The following is a 17793-nucleotide window of genomic DNA, read 5'->3' on the forward strand; positions in this document are numbered from 1 at the left end:
CAAATGAGAAAAATTGAACCCAATTTTTTTAATCACATCCCCCTTTCCCTTATTCCAAAACTAATCTCAATTAAAATTTCTAATGGAGTTTGCAACAATAACTACTCATTTAAATACATCATAAAATATTAAGATGTAAAAAAAAATGCTTGTTATCACTGAATGTTATTTATTATAATTTATCAGTTGGTAGTAAAAAGTGAATATACATTGTATATTGTATATAACAAAGATTTAAGTTGATTCTGGACAAAGAAAGATAACTCCAATTAAAAAAAAATCTTGCTATTGCACAATATTTTGCAATTAGATATTTCTTGCTTACTATTCTGGACAAAGAAAGATAACTTTAATTAAAAAAAAATTTGCTATTTCACAATATTGTGCAATAAGATATTTCTTGCCATTGCGCAATACTGTGCAATTGAAAAGACTTGCTATTGCACAATACTTAATATAATAATTTTAGATCCTGATTTGGACCAACTTGAAAACAGGGCCCATAATAAAAAATCTTAGTACATTTTTGGATTCAGCATATCAAAGAACCCCAAGATCTCAATTTTTGTTGAAATCAGACTAAGTTAAATTTTGGACCCTTTGGACTTTAGTGTAGACCAATTTGAAAACAGGACCAAAAATGAAGAATCTACATACACAGTTAGATTTGGTATATCAAAGAACCCCATTTATTCAATTTTTGATGAAATCAAACAAAGTTTAATTTTGGACCCCGATTTGGACCAACTTGAAAACTGGGCCAATAATCAAGAATCTAAGTACATTTTTAGATTCAGCATATCAAAGAACCTAACTGATTCATTTTTTGTCAAAATCAAACTAAGTTTAATTTTGGACCCTTTGGACCTTAATGTAGACCAATTTGAAAACGGGACCAAAAGTTAAGAATCTACATACACAGTCATGACAGTTAGATTCGGCATATCAAAGAACCCCAATTATTCAATTTTGATGAAATCAAACAAAGTTTAATTTTGGACCCTTTGGGACCCTTATTCTGTTGGGACCAAAACTCCCAAAATCAATACCAACCTTCCTTTTATGGTCATAAACCTTGTGTTTAAATTTCATAGATTTCTATTTACTTATACTAACGTTATGGTGCGAAAACCAAGAAAAATGCTTATTTGGGTCCCTTTTTGGCCCCTAATTCCTAAACTGTTGGGACCTAAACTCCCAAAATCAATACCAACCTTCTTTTTGTAGTCATTAACATTGTGTTTAAATTTCATTGATTTCTATTTACTTAAACTAAAGTTATTGTGCGAAAACCAAGAATAATGCTTATTTGGGCCCTTTTTTGGCCCCTAATTCCTAAACTGTTGAAACCTAAACTCCCAAAATCAATCCCAACCGTTCTTTTGTGGTCATTAACCTTGTGTCAAAATTTCATAGATTTCTATTAACTTAAACTAAAGTTATAGTGCGAAAACCAAGAAAATGCTTATTTGGGCCCTTTTTGGCCCCTAATTCCTAAAATGTTGGGACCAAAACTCCCAAAATCAATACCAACCTTCCTTTTGTGGTCATAAACCTTGTGTTAAAATTTCATAGATTTCCATTCACTTTTACTAAAGTTAAGAGTGTGAAAACTAAAAGTATTTGGACAACGACGACGACGCAGACGACGACGACGATGCAGACAACGACGCCAACGTCATACATGTACCAATATACGACCAAAAATTTTTCAATTTTTGCGGTCGTATAAAAATTATGTATTTCTTATGATTACTTAGATTTTTGTATGTTATCGATTGCAATCGATTACTTTATCAAAAGTAATTACATTACTTTTTGATTACTGTCAATCACATGCTTCAACATTTGTACAGTGGAAATTTTACAAAACCAGTATTTGAAGCATTGTTTCTTAGTTATAAGTTGGCAGTTGTTTTCTAGAAGGATTTTGTTACCGAGGATCAGAAATTAAAAAACTTTTACTTTCAATATGAATGAGAGATGACATCGCATTTCATCAAGTACTTATTTATATCAAAGTTTTTTTCTCAAAATTTTTGCTTTTATACTGACTTAGTTAGCTTTATTGTTTTTACTCAGTAAAGACAGGTACATTTTTGCATAGTTAATTACAAGGTATGAAGTTTTCTCTGAAAAAAAATATAAAAAAGATAGAATAATTTATTTGTTCACCTTATTTTAAAAATCAAAAGTAACTAGAATTGCTATTGCAAGCAATAGCGGATGTCACCCTTCCCCTATTGCCACTTAGCGGCAGCCGTTTGAAAACAATTTAACAGTGAATGCAGATCAATGCATTGCGATATAACTTTCTGTAAATTTTCAGTACATTTTGAGCATTGTCAAAAGTTTCACATTTCTTCTTTTTCCATGGCAACGGCAGCCATTTTGAAAACTCCGAAGTCAAAAGTCTCATCTATACATGCCAGTTAACAATAATATAAAGTTTCATTAAGTTTGGAGCATTTTGAAAATGCTTGACATTTCTGCAGTTTCCATGGCAATGGTGGCCATTTTGGAAATTCCAACTTCAAAAGTCTCATGCAGACTTGACAGTCAACAAACATATTAAGTTTCATCAATATTGGAGCATTTTGAAATTTTTGACATTTTGGCTGGTTTCTATGGTAACAGATACCATTCCAAATTTCTAATGGCAGATACCACATTGGTACATGGGAGGGAACATACCATCAAAGTTTCAATGGATTTGACCTACCATTTTAAGAAAGTAAATGCCACTTTAATGTTTTTGAAGCATTTTGACCATTTTTGACTTGTTTCCATGGTAATGGCAGACATTTTTGAAATTCTCATGATAGTTCCAATGATTGCCAAAATCATCCAAAACCAGTATAAGCCCGGCACCTACATTGTATCAAAATATAATGATATTCTAAGTTAAAGCAACTCCAAATAATTCATTGAAACCAAAAACTGGAATTTTTCACAATTGTTGTTTCCATGGTAATGGCAGCCATTTTTTATGATCTAAAGACCTACAGAAAACCAAAATTTTGTGTTCCTCCTTATGGTTAACTATCATTAAGATTGGTTCCATTGGCTCCGAGAAAACAGCCGGACAAAATAGGTGGAAGAATAATAATAACTAGAATTGCTATTGCAAGCAATAGCGGATGTCATCCTTCCCCTATTGCCACTTAGCGGCAGCCATTTGAAAACAATTTAACAGTGAATGCAGATCAATGCATTGCGATATAACTTTCTGTAAATTTTCAGTACATTTTGAGCATTGTCAAAAGTTCACATTTCTTCTTTTTCCATGGCAACGGCAGCCATTTTGAAAACTCCGAAGTCAAAAGTCTCATCTATACATGCCAGTTAACAATAATATTAAGTTTCATTAAGTTTGGAACATTTTGAAAATGCTTGACATTTTTGAAATTCCAATGCCAAATTGCACATCTACCAATGTTGCTTATCGTTACTGTGGAGTTTTATTAAATTTGGAGCATTTTGATATTTTGGAAATTTTTGGTGTAGTTTCCATGGCAACATGATAGTTCCAATGATTGCCAAAATCATCCAAAACCAGTATAAGCCCGGCACCTACCAGGGATGGGGTAATTCAAAATGTAATGGTAATTAAGTGTAATGCATTACAATTTTCCATGTAATTGAATGTAATGTGTAATTGAGCATTTTTTTAATTATTTTACACATACATTAATGGTTATTTAATTAATTACAATGAAAAATGCATGTAATGCTCAATTACTTTTGAATTACATTTCAATTACATGTACTTTTATATGGTGTTAATGATAAGGATTTATGTTTAATAATATAAATTGTAAAATTATATTTATTTTTCAAATATTGATATCACATACTTTCTGTAATTTATTCTAAAGTTTTTATATTACTTATTTGACCAACATAATTTTTTTCTGAATAGTCTTATGATTTGAAAAAAATACATATGTTTTTAAGAAAGATCTTTAATTAAATAGATTGAAAAGTAATAAATCACCATGTTAAACAACAACAAAAAAATGTGTGAAAATCTTTATGAGAGTTCATTTAGAATTTAAATTTACTGCACACAATCATTTTGTCAAATTAGTATACACAAAAGGATTATAGAGAAAAAAATTAACAGCTGTAAAAACAAACAGCAATTAATCAGATTAAAATATCCAGGGGCAATGCCACTAATTCATGTATTTTATCTAATTAGCAAAATATTGCTTAGATATAGACATTATATACATTGTTTGTACTAAAAATTATTTTCAATGTTGTGACAAGCATACCTTTTAATAATTATTAAGTGAATTTTTTTTAATTTATTTATAATTTCTTTATTAATGCTATGTTTTATTTAAATAACTTCATTTCTGAGATGTCAAAATACCCCTTAATGTATTGGCAAGTTGATAGGAACTAATTTTCTCTTCTATCAACACATCTACATATTATGGAAGTATAATACCTCCATGTTCTAATCAAGCGATATATGCCACATTAGCTCCTCTAGAACTACTTTTTAGAATGGCTGTCAAAGTGTACAGACCAGAGAGATGCAGACTAAATGACAAAACATTAAAATTACTCATGATTATCAAATGCAACGCTTAAACTATGTTTACATGAATATTTTACACATACATAAAACATACAGGTATGTATAATATTGGTTAATAAATATTATGATGAAATGTAATGTGTAATTTAATTAATTACTTTAGTAAAGTAATTGTAATTTAATTAATTACATTTCAAAAATTGTGTAATGTGTAATTAGTGTAATTGACCATATTTGCAATGTAATGTGTAATTTAATAAATTACATTCCAATGTAATTGACCCCAAGTCTGGCACCTACATTGTATCAAAATATAATGATATTCTAAGTTAAAGAAACTCCAAATAATTCATTGAAACCAAAAACTGGAATTTTTCACAATTGTTCCGTTTCCATGGTAACGGCAGCCATTTGTTATGGTCTAAAGACCTACAGAAACTGAAATTTTGTGTTCCTTCTTATGGTTAACTATCATTAAGATTGGTTCCATTGGCTCCGAGAAAACAGCCGGACAAAATAGGTGGAAGAATAATAATAATAATACAGAAAAAGAAACAGAGGAAAAGCAATATGTCACCCGACATTGTCGATCGGGTGACATAATAATTAGATGCATAATTTAATCCTTTTGTTGGATAACCACCCTTATTATAGGTTATAAAACTGCCAATGGAGTACAATTTATAACCTGGGGAAAAATAATGTAAAAATTCCATCTTAATTAGACATACAGTAATTGAAATAAACACAAAGTCTGTATCTTATTTATTAGAAGAGATTGATCATTTGATCAAGTAATGAAGTTTGTTAAGATTTTTTTGCATTAAATGATATATTGGCGAGTTTTGGATGTGTCTATGGGCCACTCGATATCTTTCTGCCGGAAGTCAGAATAAAATTCTCGGAACGTCTCGAAAGTTTTCGGTAATTTATACAGGTTGTTATCTACGTCTTTGATATGGTCCTTTGATGGCCCTTGACGACGCAATTATATTTGTTTTAAAACTACCACTGTACACTGTATGTATCTGGGTCAATTTTAACGTGGTATTGTCTGTTGTCTCGATAACATGTAAACTAATTATGTTTGAAGATTTAACCACGGGATACTGTGTATTTCATCATAGACTTACGGGAGAGAGCATTCTGGTTTAAATATTTATATTAGATCGGAAAACAGAAAGATAATATGCTTATCAAAAGTATTTAGTTCAATCGGAATCAAAGATAAATATACAAATTATATACTGTATTTATGTTTCTAAAGAAACTAACAATGGTTGAAATCAGAATATTTTCACAGTTGCAATTACGAAATGAAGTATTTTATACATGACGAGGTACTCTGCTTTGGTATTTTTGAATATTTATTTGTAAAGGAAACATAAAAATTAAATCTAAATAAATTCTTACATCCTACAAAAAAAATGTTTATAAACAATAATCATTATATTTCTACATTAATTATTTCATACCATTTTAGTATTTAGGTTTTATGAGTATTTATTATTTATTTTTTTATATTGTAATATACCCATAAAATTTTCAACGGTCGTGAATAAAATGCTTGTGTGTTTTCAATTCATAAAGCATGATTTTAAATCCTTGCAGCTCACAACAACTGTAAAAATAGTTTACAATAATCTCAACAAAATTTCATTACAACCATAATGTTGATTATTTTATACTGTTTAAGTATGGATTTAAAAGTCTTTGCTTATATTTTGTATAGATATATATTCACATAGTGGAATGTTAGAATTTAAAAATTGATTCATTCGATAAATAAAATGTCCATCCGTAAATACTTGACGTTCATGTTCATTGATATTAATATATATTCAAAAGAATTTGAAAAAAATTACTAACAGGAACGTTAGTTTATTATAAAATTTTAAATCAATTTTTGTTTGTATGTTTTAATAGTTTAACCTTATAGCATCTACATATTTGTACTATGGTACGGTTCTGAAAATTGTATTCATTGTGTTGACCAACTATCCTTCACGTCTAGATTCATTCACATTATAAATCACATTTCAAAAGCACACTATCGGTTTGCGTTCTCAAAAATTCCAGATAAAACGTTAATAAATTCGGAGTCAAAACATTTAATGTAGGCCGTTTGACATTCGAATTCAACTATTAGATTAAGATATGTGATGACGCAAATGCGTATTCTTTTCCTTAGTATCAGTGAGATGCTTTCTATTTACTATTTTGTGCGCTAAAAGACTATTTGCATGCACTACTATTAAATACACTCGTGAAAGCTTATTTTCGTTTTCGTTATCTAAATTCAGGACACGGCAGAAAGAGCTTTACATGTGACTTTCAAGCACGGTCATCATTACTAACGGTGTTCTGACTTCGAGTTGTTTCTCTTTTGTTTCTTTTTAGAGTTACTGTCTTATCATAAACTTTGACCTTTACAAAAAGCTAAGGATAGTCTACCCAAGGAATAGATTCCTTAACTTTGTAATATATTTAGCCTTTTAACTTTTTTCATTCGATCGTCACTGATGTTTTATGTAGACTTAATTCGTGTCTGGCATACATCATTTTAATTCTCGTATCTTTTTATATCTACATACCTTTTTATGTAAATTGGTTATTTTGAAAGTGTGTACAGGTATTCATAAACTTCTGAATTAAGAAATTCTTCGGCAAAACTAAGTTTCCCTGTAGAATGTTTCAATTGATTTAAGTAAAATCAGGAAATTCTTTAAATTTGAGATGTTTTATGAGACCAAAATAAGTCTCTTCATAAGAGGTCCCAATCAATTGCATGCCGCAGGTTTCGCCGCATACAATATCTGCCATGAGTAAAGACAGCTTCAAATACGAGTTGAGAATATAAAGTCATTCATGTAGGAAACAAAATATAAAGATATGATAGATAAAATAAATGCATCCACAATTCCAGATTATAAAGCAAACTGAGTGCATAAATTTATATTGCGATAGGTTTGTGAATTTGCTTAAGTCATCCGGTTAGTAGAAATTAGGATTTGCCAAAGGGTTATAATCGGAAAAATTATGTACATTCCAAAGTAATAAATAAAATAGTCGAGCTTTAAAATAACTATTCAAATAAAAGCTGTAAATATATACTTTCAACTGGCTTCTTCTATTCACAGTCAATTATTTCAATTCAAATGCAAACACATATTCAGCAATGATCTTTTGATGACCCGGCAGTCAGCGGTCTTAGATTCATGTATTGCTTTTCTTTTTTTAAAGAAAGCAACTTGTTTTATTGTCTAATCAAATTAAAAACAAAATATATTTATAGTGTCAAAGAGAGATACATGTATCTATTTCTAAAAAGAATTCAATGCATAGTCATTGGTTCATTGTGTACTTTCTCAATTTTGATATACATGTATATCATAACATTATAAGAAATCAACTGTTAATATATATTCTATGCTTTAAGGAATTTTATAGAAATAAGCTTCCTACCTTTCTACTTTAGTGTAGTGCAGAACCTAACATTACTTATTTTAAATCTATTTTCTTATTTCAAATTTATTTTTTATATTAATATAAAAGGTCATGAACTACTGACAAGCACATGAATCTATTTGTTTCAAAATTTTAGTAGGAGATCTGGTTGAACATAATGCTGCTTGAGACAATAAATAAACCAGGTGCTCCGCAGGGCGCAGCTTTATACGACCGCAGAGGTCGAACCCTGAACAGTTGGGGCAAGTATGGACAAAACATTCAAGCGTGATACAGCTCTGAATTTGGATTGTGATCAAATTTTTGACATTACATGGTTTTTTTTTACACAAAACAAATGTCAAGATTTTACAATTTTACAATTAAAGATTTCTTCTTCAAACTTTTTAAATCTAAAATTAAATAGTTGACACAGCATAGGTTTCTGACACAGAATGAATGTGGTCTAATGAACTTAAAAGTTTGTTTTTGCCTTTTAGCAATTCACTATGCTGTTGAATATTAATCCTCTCAAAAAAATGTTTGAAGAAATTTTCTTTTTATTTATGAAATCTGAAATGAGAAAAATTCAACCCCCCCCCCCTTTTTTTCACATCCCCGTTTCCCTTTTTCCAAAACTGATATCAATTCAAATTTCTAATGGAGTTTGCAACAATAACTACTCTTTTAAATACATCATAAAATATTAAAATGTAAAATAAAGTGCTTGTTATCACTGAATGGTAAAGATTGGTTGGTATTAAAAGTGAATATACATTGTTTATTGTATAAAACAATAAAAAAAAACTTCATCAGCAACATTTTATATTGGCTAATTTCCAATGAAAGTATTTACATAAAGTTATTGGCAAATAAAAATAGAAAATGACATCATAGTCATGTCTGGCAAATATCCAACATACATTATCTAAAAACATTTTAGATAAGATAAGGAAAAAAAGCTTCATCAGCAACATTTTATATTGGCAAATTTCCAATGAAGTTATTTACATAAAGTTATTGGCAAATAAAAATAGAAAATGACATCATAGTCATGTCTGGCAAATTTCCAACATATATTATCAACTACTATTCTATACAAAGAAAGATAACTCCAATTGAAAATTAATTGCTATTGCACAATATTGTGCAATTAGATATTTCTTGCTATTGTGCAATACTGTGCAATTCAAAATTTCTTGCTATTGCACAATACTTGATATGGAATCCTGATTGGACCAACTTGAAAACTGGGCCCATAATCAAAAATCAAAGTACATATTTAGATAAAGCATATCAAATAAGCCCAAGAATTTAATTTTTGTTAAAATCAAACTTAGTTTAATTTTGGACCCATTGGACCTTAATGTAGACCAATTTGAAAACTGGACCAAAAATTAAGAATCTACATACACAGTTAGATTTGGCATATCAAAGAACCCATTTATTCAATTTTTGATGAAATCAAACAAAGTTTAATTTTGGACCCCCATTTGGACCAATTTGAAAACTAGGCCAATAATTAAAAATCTAAGTACATTTTTAAATTCAGCATATCAAAGAACCCCAAGGATTCAATTTTTGTTAAAATCAAACTAAGTTTAATTTTGGACCCTTTGGACCTTAATGTAGACCAATTTGAAAACGGGACCAAAAATTAAGAATCTACATACATAGTTAGTTTCGGCATATCAAAGAACCCCAATTATTCAATTTTTGATGAAATCACACAAAGTTCAATTTTGGACCCTTTGGGCCCCTTATTCCTAAACTGTAAGGACCAAAACTCCCAAAATCAAACCCAACCTTCCTTTTATGGTCATAAACCTTGAGTTTAAATTTCATAGATTTCTATTTACTTATACTAAAGTTATGGTGCAAAAACCAAAAATAATGCTTATTTTGGCCCTTTTTTTGGTCCCTAGTTCATAAACTGTTGTGACCTCAACTCCAAAAATCAATCCCAACCTTCCTTTTGTGGTCATAAACCTTGTGTTTAAAGTTCATTGATTTCTATTTACTTATACTAAAGTTATTGTGCGAAAACCAAGAATAATGCTTATTTGGGCCCTTTTTTGGCCCTTAATTCCTAAACTGTTGGAACCAAAACTCCCAAAATCAATCCCAACCTTCCTTTTGTGGTGGTCATAAAACTTGTGTCAAAATTTCATAGATTTCTATTCACTTAAACTAAAGTTATAGTGCGAAAACCAAGAAAATGCTTATTTGGGCCCTTTTTGGCCCCTAATTCCTAAAATGTTGGGACCCAAAATCAATCCCAACCTTCCTTTTGTGGTCATAAACCTTGTGTTAAAATTTCATTGATTTCTATTCACTTTTACTAAAGTTAGAGTGCAAAAACTAAAAGTATTCGGACGACGACGACGACGCAGACGACGACGCCAACGTGATAGCAATATACGACCAAAAAATTAAAATTTTTGCGGTCGTATAAAAATAGGCAGTTGATATAAAATTCTTTAAGTCATATCAATACATTCTATTTCATCTGTACTACAAGGTGATGAATATTGAATATATACATACATGTATTTTCATTTAAAATAGGTTATATTTCATCAAACTATTTTACTAAAGTAAACGAAATGTAATCGAAAAGTAATCGATGATTACATCATAATTTTTGCTGTAATCGATTAAATTACGATTACATGTAATCGAAAATGTCTTCGATTACAGATTACTGTCGATTACTGGAAAAAATGTAATCAATTACAATCGATTACGATTACAGATTACGATTACCCCATCACTGTCACATAAGCAACACGACGGGTGCCACATGTGGAGCAGGATTTGCTTACCCTTCCGGAGCACACGAGATCACCCCTACTTTTGGTGGTGTTCGTTGTTGTTTATTCTTTAGTTTTCTATGTTTGGTCATGTGAACTATTGTTTGTCTGTTTGTCTTTTTCATTTTTAGCCATGGCATTGTCAGTTTTTTTCGATTTATGAGTTTGACTGTCCCTCTGGTATCTTTCGTTCATCTTTTATGAGACTACTTACAAAGTTTCATGGCAATAGGATATTATGATAAATTCTATATTCAACATTGTGTGTTAAAAATTTGACGTTAAAATTGAAAAATTTCAACCATTAACATATGGGGTTTTAAAAATGAAAATATTGCAAAAACCAGATGCTCCGCAGGGCGCAGCTTTATACGACCGCAGAGGTTGAACCCTGAACGGTTGGGGCAAGTATGGACACAACATTCAAGCTGGATTCAGCTCTCAATTTGGATTGTGATTAAATAGTTGACACAGCATAGGTTTCTGACACAGAATGAATGTGGTCTAATGAACTTAAAATATTTTTTCTGCCTTTGAGCAATTCACTATGCTGTTGAATATTAATGCTCTCAAAAAAATGTTTGAAGAAATTTTCTTTTTATTTATGAAATCTAAAATGAGAAAAATTTAACCCCCTCCCCATTTTTTTTTCACATCCCCCTTTCCCTTTTTCCAAAACTGATCTCAATTCAAATTTCTAATGGAGTTTGCAACAATAACTACTCATTTAAATACATCATAAAATATTAAAATGTAACAAAAGGTGCCTGTTATCACTGAATGGTAAAGATTGTTTTAATTTATCAGTTGGTAGTAAAAGTGAATATACATTGTCAATATTGTATAAAACAATGATTTAAGTTGATTCAACTACTATTCTGGACAAAGAAAGATAACTCCAATCAATTGAAAATTTCTTGCTATTGAACAATATTGTGCAATTAGATATTTCTTGCTATTGCACAATACTGTGCAATTGAAAATATTTGCTATTGCACAATACTGTGCAATTGAAGATTTCTTGCTATTGCCCAATACTGAGTAATTGAAAATTTCTTGCTATTGCACAATACTGTGCAATTGAAGATTTCTTGCTATTGCTGAATACTGTGCAATTGAAAATTTCTTGCTATTGCACAATACTTAATATAATAATTTTGGATACTGATTTGAACCAACTTGAAAACTGGGCCCATAATCAAAAATCTAAGTACATGTTTAGATTCATCATATCAAAAAAGCCCAAGTTGTCAAATTTTGGTAAAATCAAACTTAGTTTAATTTTGGACACTTTGGACTTTATATAGACCAATTTGAAAACGGGATTAAAATTAAGAATCTACATACACAGCTAGATTTGGCATATCAAAGAACCCAAATTATTCAATTTTTGATGAAATCAAACAAAGTTTAATTTTGGACCCCGATTTGGACCAACTTGAAAACTGGGCCAATACTCAAAATCTAAATTAAGTACAATTTTAGATTCAGCATATCAAAGAACCCCAAGGATTCAATTTTTGTTAAAATCAAACAAAGTTCAATTTTGGACCCTTTGGGCCCCTTATTCCTAAACTGTTGGGACCAAAACTCCCAAAATCAAACCCAACTATCCTTTTATGGTCATAAACCTTGTGTTTAAATTTCATAGATTTCTATTTACTTATACTAAAGTTATGGTGCGAAAACCAAGAATAATGCTGATTTGGGCCCCTTTATGGCCCTTAATTCCTAAACTGTTGGGACGTTATCTCCCAAAATCAATCCCAACCTTCCTTTTGTGGTCATAAACCTTGTGTTTAAATTTCAATGATTTCTATTTACTTATACTAAAGTTAATAATAAAAGCATTATTCTTGGTTTTCGCACAATAAGTTTTTTGGCCCCTAATTCCTAAACTGTTGGAACCAAAACTATCAAAATCAATCCCAACCTTCCTTTGTGGTCATAAACCTTGTGTCAAAATTTCATAGATTTCTATTCACTTAACCTAAAGTTATAGTGGGAAAACCAAGAAAATGCTTATTTGGGCCCTTTTTGGCCCAATTCCTAAACTGTTGGAACCAAAACTCCAAAAATCAATCCCAACCTTCCTTTTGTGGTCCTTGTGTTAAAATTTAACAGATTTGTATTTACTTTTACTAAAGTTAGAGTGCGAAAACTAAAATTATTCGGACGACGACGACAACGACGACGACAACGACGACAACGACGACGACAACGACGACGCAGACAACGACCCCAACATGATACCAATATATGACCAAAAAATTGAAGCGGTCGTATAACAAGTGAAACTGTGAGCTACTGCTCACTGATGATACCCCCGCCGCAAGTGGATAATATTAATAGTGTAAAAATATGCAAGTTTTCGGTAAACAGGAAATTATTGAGTGATGACTCTGAAAACACTTCACACGGTAATGCTGCCTTACATAAACCTTGAAACCAAATTTCAGAAATCCTTGTATTGTTGTTCTTGAGAAAATTGTGACAAAAATTTTTAACTTGGCTATCTTGGGTAAAAATCATACAAGTGTTCGGTAAACAGGAAGTTGTCAAGTGATGAATCTGAAAATGCATCACACGGTATAGCTGACTTATATAAACCCTGAAACCAAATTTCAGAAATCCTTGTATTGTAGTTCCTGAGAAAATTGAGACGAAAATTGTCAACTTGGCTATCATGTGTAAAATCATACAAGTGTTCGGTTAACAGGAAGTTGTCAAGTGATGAATCTGAAAACGCATCACAGGGTATAGCTGACTTATATGAACCCTGAAACAAAATTTCAGAAATCCTTGTATTGTAGTTCCTGAGAAAAATGTGACGAAAAATATTCATGGGATGGACGGACTGACTGACAGACTGACGGACTGACGGACCGATGGACTGACGGACTGACGGAAGGACAGACAGAGGTAAAACAGTACATCCCCCTTTTTTTCAAAGCGGGGGTATAAAAATACTATTAAAATAGATATAGGAAGATGTGGTGTGAGTGCCAATGAGACAACTCTCCATCCAAATAACAATTTATAAAAGTTAACCATTATAGGTCAATGTACAGCCTTCAACACTGATTCTTGGCTCACACCAATCAACAAGCTATAAAGGGCCCCAAAATAACTAATTTCAAACCACTCAAACGGGAAAACCAACGGTCTAATTTATAAAAAAAAACAAGAAACGAGAAACACGTATAAATCACATAAACAAATGACAACTACTGTAAATCAGATTCCTGACTTAGGACAGGTGCAAACATATGCCTTCATATATAAAATATTATGTATTTAAAGCAATATAATACTCATTTGATTTATCAGACTAAGCATAATTATTCAAAAGTCAAATTTATATGAGCCTGTGCCTAAAAATGGAGGTTTTCAAATGAAGGGGAGCCTTAAATGAATATGTAATATTTTCCAGCATTTTAAATTTGTGAAGTTTTATGTTATAAATAATTCTTACATATGTATAATTGGTTTTAATGTACTTTAAAAGGAAAGAAAAATTACAAAAAGCATATCATACTAGTTTAAAAGGGTCTTAGGCCAAGTAAGATTGAAAATAATTTCGGGTAAATTTAGGCCGTAGCACATATTTACATTAAAAAAATGCATACTGAAGCTATAGGAAATAAAAATTTGTGTCTTTTTCATCATTTCTATACTCAGGTGACATGATACAATAAATCTGACCACAAAAAGACTATATGGTCTGATACAAAAGAAAATCACTTTTTAGTGAAAAACTTGTATGTAGTTTATTCTCAACAGGCTTATATTTGAACCAGTGACTTGCTATCCTACAGAAGTAAAAAAAGATAGTATGTGAATTGAAACAAGTACAATAGACATTTTAAAGTGATTTTTATAATAAGGAGTAGGTCCAGTAAGACCCCTTTTTGGTCCCAAAATATAGCAGTTTTACAAAATTGTTATAATGTTAACTTTTAGCTATTTATTGGAAAGTAGAATGCTTCTGTTACATAAATATGGGCTGATTTAACAATACAATGTACATATATTGGGTTCTAGCATCATTAAATCATGCTAAATTACTAAAATCTTTTAGTTATTTATTGGAAAGTAGAATGCTTGTGCTACATAAATATGGGCTGCTTTTGACAATACAATGCACATATATCGGGTACTAGCATCATTAAGTCATGCTAAATAACTGAAATCTTCACAATTTTAGCATTCTAGTTAAATTTTTGACGGTTCCCGTCTTAAATGTGTTCATTCTTAATATTGAAATGTAAGTAGTATATGATGATAATACATAACATATATAAAAGTTGAGAATGAACACGGATGCGGCCACTTTCATTTTTTTTCGTTTTTATGACAAAATCAGTTAAAATCTTTCACAAAAACTAATTGAATCAACTGGAATAGACACTTAAGTGTTTAAAAAGTGTCCCAAATCTTTCGTCAGATAAACCTGAAATTTGAGGCCAAAATCGGCCCTTACCTCCTTTAGTGAGGTCTTTATTATGGACTTCAACTTTTATGTACCAAGCTCCTCACATTTCACTTGATCCAAACAGGGTGTTAGACAAGGGTCATTTATACAACACATTTCATACATATTGTCTGAGATAATATTCTATTCTGTAGATTCAGTGTTCACAAATGAGTAAAACAACTGGATTACAGCATAGCAACACAAATATTAACACATAAAAACCTGTCATATAGAAACGCAGAATGCCACTAAAGCACCAAAATTGAACCAGATGCTCCGCAGGGCATAGCTTTATACGACCGCAGAGGTTGAACCCTGAACGGTTGGGGCAAGTATGGACACAACATTCAAGCTGGATTCAGCTCTAAATTTGGATTGTGATTAAATAGTTGACACAGCATAGGTTTCTGACACAGAATGAATGTGTTCTAATGAACTTAAAATTTTTGTTTTCTCTTAGAGCAATTCACTATGCTGTTGAATATTAATCCTCTCAAAAAAATGTTTGAAGAAATTTTCTTTTTTATTTATGAAATTTCAAATGAGAAAAATTGAACCCAATTTTTTTAATCACATCCCCCTTTCCCTTATTCCAAAACTAATCTCAATTAAAATTTCTAATGGAGTTTGCAACAATAACTACTCATTTAAATACATCATAAAATATTAAGATGTAAAAAAAACTGCTTGTTATCACTGAATGGTAAAGATTATTTTAATTTATCAGTTGCTAGTAAAAAGTGAATATACATTGTATATTGTATATAACAAAGATTTAAGTTGATTCTGGACAAAGAAAGATAACTCCAATTAAAAAAAAATCTTGCTATTGCACAATATTTTGCAATTAGATATTTCTTGCTTACTATTCTGGACAAAGAAAGATAACTCTAATTAAAAAAAAAAATTGCTATTTCACAATATTGTGCAATTAGATATTTCTTGCCATTGCGCAATACTGTGCAATTGAAAAGACTTGCTATTGCACAATACTTAATATAATAATTTTAGATCCTGAAGTACATTTTTGGATTCAGCATATCAAAGAACCCCAAGATTTCAATTTTTGTTAAAATCAGACTAAGTTTAATTTTGGACCCTTTGGACTTTAGTGTATACCAATTTGAAAACAGGACCAAAAATGAAGAATCTACATACACAGTTAGATTTGGTATATCAAAGAACCCCATTTATTCAATTTTTGATGAAATCAAACAAAGTTTAATTTTGGACCCCGATTTGGACCAACTTGAAAACTGGGCCAATAATCAAGAATCTAAGTACATTTTTAGATTCAGCATATCAAAGAACCTAACTGATTCATTTTTTGTCAAAATCAAACTAAGTTTAATTTTGGACCCTTTGGACCTTAATGTAGACCAATTTGAAAACGGGACCAAAAGTTAAGAATCTACATACACAGTCATGACAGTTAGATTCGGCATATCAAAGAACCCCAATTATTCAATTTTGATGAAATCAAACAAAGTTTAATTTTGGACCCTTTGGGCCCCTTATTCTGTTGGGACCAAAACTCCCAAAATCAATACCAACCTTCCTTTTATGGTCATAAACCTTGTGTTTAAATTTCATAGATTTCTATTTACTTATACTAACGTTATGGTGCGAAAACCAAGAAAAATGCTTATTTGGGTCCCTTTTTGGCCCCTAATTCCTAAACTGTTGGGACCTAAACTCCCAAAATCAATACCAACCTTCCTTTTGTAGTCATTAACATTGTGTTTAAATTTCATTGATTTCTATTTACTTAAACTAAAGTTATTGTGCGAAAACCAAGAATAATGCTTATTTGGGCCCTTTTTTGGCCCCTAATTCCTAAACTGTTGAAACCAAAACTCCCAAAATCAATCCCAACCGTTCTTTTGTGGTCATAAACCTTGTGTCAAAATTCCATAGATTTCTATTAACTTAAACTAAAGTTATAGTGCGAAAACCAAGAAAATGCTTATTTGGGCCCTTTTTGGCCCCTAATTCCTAAAATGTTGGGACCAAAACTCCCAAAATCAATACCAACCTTTCTTTTGTGGTCATAAACCTTGTGTTAAAATTTCATAGATTTCCATTCACTTTAACTAAAGTTAGAGTGCGAAAACTAAAAGTATTCGGACGACGACGACGACGACGACGACGCCAACGTGATAGCAATATACGACGAAAAAATTTTCAAATTTTGCGGTCGTATAAAAAGCTATGAAATGCTTATTTTGACCATATAATGCCAAAATTGGTCATTTTTGCTGAATTTCTATCAAATAAAAGTTTAAATCCTTTAGTTTCATACTATTTGACAAATTATTGACACCATTAAATCATTCAGGGAAGTTGCCAAAGTACAGATACTATATTTACTGATTTCACCTCTTAGGTCCGAGACCACAGTTATTTTGTAGTGCATTTTTTAAGACAATAAATGAAAATTTAAAAAATCCCACCTCCGCTTTCTAAATATTATTTTTACAGTATGTTGTACTACTTGTGTCTTC

At 30.8% G+C, this 17793-nt stretch overlaps 1 protein-coding gene across 1 annotated transcript in view; it reads right to left on the reverse strand.

Annotated features, from left to right (window-relative positions):
* LOC139484919 (kelch domain-containing protein 10-like) overlaps positions 1–17793 on the reverse strand; it is a 154228-nt gene that overhangs the window by 87341 nt on the left and 49094 nt on the right. The gene's annotated exons all lie outside the window — the stretch shown is intronic.

Source organism: Mytilus edulis, chromosome 1, assembly GCF_963676685.1.
Source record: "Mytilus edulis chromosome 1, xbMytEdul2.2, whole genome shotgun sequence".
NCBI classification, from domain to species: Eukaryota; Metazoa; Mollusca; class Bivalvia; order Mytilida; family Mytilidae; genus Mytilus; species Mytilus edulis.